This window comes from Embiotoca jacksoni, unplaced genomic scaffold (genome assembly GCF_022577435.1).
Source record: "Embiotoca jacksoni isolate LCO1_2020_lvr unplaced genomic scaffold, fEmbJac1.0.p SCAF_6, whole genome shotgun sequence".
Taxonomy (NCBI): domain Eukaryota; kingdom Metazoa; phylum Chordata; class Actinopteri; family Embiotocidae; genus Embiotoca; species Embiotoca jacksoni.
Window position 1 is genome coordinate 20,445,146 of NW_027185414.1, and position 6,000 is coordinate 20,451,145.

Here is a 6,000-nt window from a genome sequence, read left to right on the forward strand (position 1 = left end):
GGGATTTACTGCTATTTGATGCAGATGACTTTAGACAGTTATTAATTGCAAATGAGGAGCAAAAACATAAACAACAACAGGCCAATTCCACAGCAGACATCTTAACTTCTACCAGTAAAGAGTGGCTGTGTTCTGTTCAGGTGTCCCAGTAAGTCATGAGTGTGACAGCGAGCCAGCACGCTCAGTAGGATCCAGAGACTGAGGCAGCTAAAGAGAATTCAGCCATCAATAATTATATCATTTAAACCTGAGAAAACGTTTTCCGTGAAAGAGATCGAAAGCACCACCGTGCCACTAAAGACACTTACTCTGTTAACCTACAATTTAAACGTGAATTCATTTAAATATGAACAAAAAAATAAAACAATGGATTTGCCTCTCACAAAATCACCGGGATGTTTGTGATTCCGCTTTCTTGCGTTTTCTATGTTTACTTGTGGGTTCCCAGTTTGCAGTGCTTAAGTCTCTTCACTGTACAGACAGAACAGCAATGGTTTTGACACCACAAGTGATAAGTGTGTTTTTCTCTGCAGAATATGAAAAAAATCTTTAGCTTTTGAGAGCAAGTAAATAATCACTGCATTCACATTGTAAATGTTTATGGTGAGATGATAATGGGAGCCATACAGTAGGATGAAAGTAATCTATGATCTAATAATAGCATAATACGCATGTGGGAAAATGTAATGCTTTAATATATTGGAATCTCTTTGTTCTTGGTTATGATTACACTGCTGTTGGATAAGTGTGGCTTTATACAAAATATAAAGTCATTTACATTTATTTAAAAAGATTTCCAGGGACATAATTTGCATGTGTTTCTTCCTTGTTTTTATTGTAGCATTTTGTAATTTAAAAAAAACCTCTGCTGGCTTTGAAAGAGCAATATTAATTTTTTTTATTAGAGGTCTTGTCTTTTTTTTTCTTGCTGACTGTGATCAGCTTGTGTTCACAATTCAGCCCCCCATTGTGAATCCAGTGAAAGGAAGAGTGAGTAAATGCTGTAATAATGACAAAAAGGACGGGTTGGAAATGAAAATCGTGGCTGTTTTATCGCCCCTGTGTGTTTGTGAAACTAAGACATGACCTCTACATCTGCAGGCCTGTTAAGCTCTTAAAGCTGATATCACCTGTCGTGCTGCTGTTTACCTAAGCGCTGAGTACATAAACACACCTGGTGCAAGATCCCACTGAATTCTGATTATAGCCCTCTTTCATTTCCCTGGGACTTATTTACCACATCTCCTGACATTGTGTTAACAGGCCGTAGAAAAATAAAACCCTCTTCCTCCTTTTACTTCTTAATAGCCCACAATCTCCCCTTGTCTCCATGCTGCAGTCACTTTTGTGTTGACCAATTTAGATAGCCTTCTTTTCTTTTTGATTTCTCGCTCTCATTCTCTTTTGTCTCTCTCAAAGCTGGCAGAAGGATGCCATCGATCTTCATGAGGTTTTGATACACATCGTTTCACCTCCTGCAGTACCTGCTTTATCAGGAGATTGGAGGAGGACGGATGACTGATCAGACTGATATAGCTTCTCTCGCATTTCAGTGACAACCCCCCCTTTCCTTCTCCATTCTCATTCCGCTTCATCCTTCTTTCCTCTCCTCACCTCCTACAGCGTAATTGAAATTTGAACAGCTTTAGCTCTGTGTTGGACTCATTTTTGACACCATTGCCTTCATTTTTTTGGTGTATTTCTACTTAGCTTGGTAAAGCCACTACAGCAGCATGTAACTTGAAATCAATTTCACAAAGTTGTGGTCTTACTTTTCTGAGGTTCACACACACCCATCGAAGTGCATGTTTAAGCTGAAAACTCAAAAAAATCATCTGCAGTGAAATTAAATTCAGCTCATCATGTAAATGCTGAATAAACTAACCAACCAAATAAGCGAATATGTTAAAACCTTAAAAAAGGAAATAGCTGAGCCTTTGGGCAGTGACTCAAAGGTCCCTTCACTCCCTGCTATATTTATTCTGGAAGCAGGTCAAGTTGATGAAGGAATTTATAGGAGGATGATTGATTTTCCTGAAAGGACTAATTTCCTTTTGCAGATGGTATCAGAGAGTTGATATTACATACACACTTCAAGAGAATAAGATGCAGGGAAAGGTCATAAGGCAGGTTTTCTTGTCATGAATCCCAAGCAAGGGGTAACCTTGGATGATCATAAGAAATAAGGATACATGTTGACAAACAGGCAGCACCAACAAGGAGACAATTGAGGCTGTGCACGTGACTGATCCGATCAACATTCTGTGGCTGAATAACACCGCTGATAGCACAAAGATGAAATTATTCATTTCTATCACTGATAAACCTTCACAAAGGCCAGGCAATAAGAGCGTAAACTATCTATATCTACAGAATATATCTTTATATTGTCCCTTGGACAAGTCTCCTTCTGTCCTTCAGAGAAAAGCAGTTTCGCGTCAGACTCCACATATTATTTGCATCAATGCAAATTGCTCCCACATTGCATGGTAAAGGGCTGTAATAGGTTTTCAGGTCATTTAAAAATAACACAGTCCCAGCAAAACTATACTAAAGACAGCAGAAACACTGACAGTAAATATTTCCAAGTATGATGAAGTCATGATCTGGTTTTGTGCAAATTTACCAAATAATATTTTACATGTTAAATAGAGAGTTTGAGAGGTGCTGGCCAGCGGATTTCTTACTTGTGGACAACCAGGCGAGCTGCTGCTGTAGCCACATAATTATTAAATGTGAGAGTGGTATCCTTTGTTCCCTCAAATTCTCAGCAGGAAAGCAAAGACATTTTTAGACAAGTATTTGTTTTTATTGTTTGTAGGTGTAGAATGAAACTTATTCAACCTTTAAAGTTTCCCAATGTGACAAAAAGTAACTCTGAGACAACTTCAGACAAGCCTTGAAAACCTTTATTAATTTGGCCTTACAGATCTGTGAGGCTATTGTAGCAAGGTGTTGAAGCCTGGCAGCCTTCATCAAGATGTACTGCACCACATATTCTACTTTTTAGACAAAGCCGCATTCATTTTATTCACTGCTTTACTTTTTTCTTTGTGGCTGTTGTTGTTGTCTTGTTTTTCTGGCATCTGTTGCCATATTTTGCAGCACAGTTGCTCAGTATTTTCCACCTCCAGCTCACAGTTACTTCACACCTTGGGTTCAAATTTCAGCCCGTGCTCTTCGCATGTGGCATTTGCATCTTCTCCCCGCGCGCGGTTCCTCCAAGTGCTTTGCTTTTCACACTGCACAAACATGCAGCGCAGGTTAAAGGACAAAAATGCCCCAGGTGCAACTTGCGGTGTGAATGTGAACATCTGTGTTCACTTACACAAAGGTTTTTGGGTAATGAGGTGCTCAAAGTGAGTTTAAAATTCATTATGAAATAATAAAATCAATAAATCACAAAAACTGCCATTTTGACACTGACCTTAAAAGTGCTCTATGGCTCTAAACCTATCCAATCTTCCTCCTGATAGGAAATGAAAATATCGCCTTATCTCAGAAATAGATTCACTCCCCCATCACCACCACCATCCTCCTCCCACCCCACAACTGTGGAATGCCTGAAGATGTTTTAATATTACATGCCATCCTTTTGATTTTAATAATTAAAGCCTGAACCATTGATGTTGATTAGAAGCTTTCAGCTGGTTTATAAGAAAAAAACAGCTGCATGTAAAAAGAAACATTTTTTTATTTCTTTGAATGTGATTTCATCCAAGACACATTCTTGATGCACTTCAACACTGAGCATATTTTTTGAGTTGCACTGAAGCAGCCGATTCATGTACATTTTCAAAGAAGGTGAAAATAACTTGCTTGTCTCAGGGTTGCAGACCAACAGCTGAAAACTTCCTGCTTTGCATTAATGCTTCTCGTGGTAGCCGTGGTAACTCTGTAAAGCCTGTGTTTTTATCCAATCAAAGTTGATATTACAGCTGCTCTATTATATACATTCCAGAGCTGAAATTACAGTTCATGGTAATTTTACTGTCTCTTGGTTTCCTGCAGCGGTAAAGTCGAGCAGCTGGACTGAGTTTAAAGGTAACCCATCTAAAATTGTAACAATTGTGAAAATTGGGACACTTAAGTGCTCAACTGTGAGACAGATGTCTTGATCAGGAACAGTGACTTCACAGGTGGACATTTTCCCAGTTTGAATGGGATAAAGGATGCGAAAAGGTGACAATAATTGCCAGCAAAAATATTAGGGGAAAGGGATTTCTTGGGGTAAATTACTTGACATTAATTTTAGGCAGTTACAGCAGCAGGGTCTAGTAAAATGTGTGCACACAATGGGAGAGGCTGTGTTAAATTAGGAGGATGCTAAATGAAGGATAAGGTCAGAAACGGGAAATCAAAGTGTTGGGAACAGATAAAGGGCTTGGGGAGAAAAGAGAGGTGGGGAAGCCAAGCCTTTACAGGTGGCCCCATCACCACCCAAACGTGCCGGTAATAGCTGCCATTCATTATCGAATGTGCGACTGCCTGGTGCAGGACCAAGTACCCCATCCATCCCTGTCAGCCAGTGCCATGTCAATGACAAAACCTTAATTACACCATTAATTAATAGAACGATTTTTTTCCAGCATGTGCTCAGTGCCTGATGTTCGCTAAGCCTCCTCGTGAGCGACTGCTCATGCCACAATACCATTTAGCTGACAGAAGTACACACAGAGAAAACAAGTCACTGAAATGGCATCATGAGGAAGGAAAGCTCAACAAAGCACCACAGAGTTTTATTGATTGACAAGATAAGAAGATAAATTGGTTGATCTTGTTAGAGACATTATCGGTTGAGGAAATTCACTTCCTCTCAAAACCCTCCATTGTTTATTTGACTTGCAATCAGAATGTCAAACAGTGCTTGAGGACAAAGTGATTCTGAACGAGGTAAGGTTGCCTCCAAAACAACAGACATCACAGAAGAAAACCATGAGATAAAAAAAACTAATGTGAAGCCAACTTAGAAAAAGATGAACAACAGGCCAAAAGATAACAAAAGGTTAGGATATATGTGAAGGATAAAATCAAAAGGCACTGCAGCAACCTTTCAGGCTCTTCACCAGGTCCTGCTGAGACATTAACCAGGTTGAAAATCCTCCCTTGTAAGAACTGCAAAGTGTTCAGCCTCTGCCTTCAACATATACTCCTCTTACACTAGTGTCCATCTACAATATATATATTCATGACCACTGAAGGCTGTTCACTGCAGGAGTACCTGCAGTTGGAACAAGAAGTGGATGGTTGTGAGTCATACAAAACATCCATGAAATACGATTTGGACTGATCTTTCCTTTCAAATTCATTTCTAACTTTAGAGTTTTCTCTGTTAATCTTGAATAGATCATGTTTAAATATCTAGATTGAGTCACATTTCACACAACCACTATCTCAGCAGATCTTTTCAGTGCTGTGATGAAAACTGACTGAATGGATAATCACATGCTATTAATCACTACACACATTACACACCACACCATCAAAGAGATATTATTAAGGTCACAATAACAATGATGATAAATGTGAGGCAACCCAGTGTGACTGCACGGCACTTAGTCTGTCTCACACAATCACTGCAAAAACAATGAAGAACATTGTTAATGCTTAATCCCTTTAAAATGCTCATGAAGACGTCTCACCATTAGTAAAATTACAGAAAAGAAAGAATCTCTGTCAAATTAGCTCTGCCACAACAGCAGAGAGAAGAAGGCAAACAAAAAATGAAAAGGTCGAAATACTTGAAATTGACAGTGGAGCGCAGAGAGGCTGGGTACAGAGCTGTGACCGGTGTCAAGGCCTCATCAGTCGCAAAGGAATGGCAAGCCAAAAAGCTGAATAAAGCATCAAACCACCTGACTGTGGCAGAGAGAAGCAGACAACGGACATGACTGTGGAGGAAGCTCAAGTGTGCCTTGAACAGTAAAACAAAGACCAGTTTTGTAAAGTCTGGTTCAATGCTGGGTTAAGAGGCAATTTATAAGGAAATTCTGCAACAAC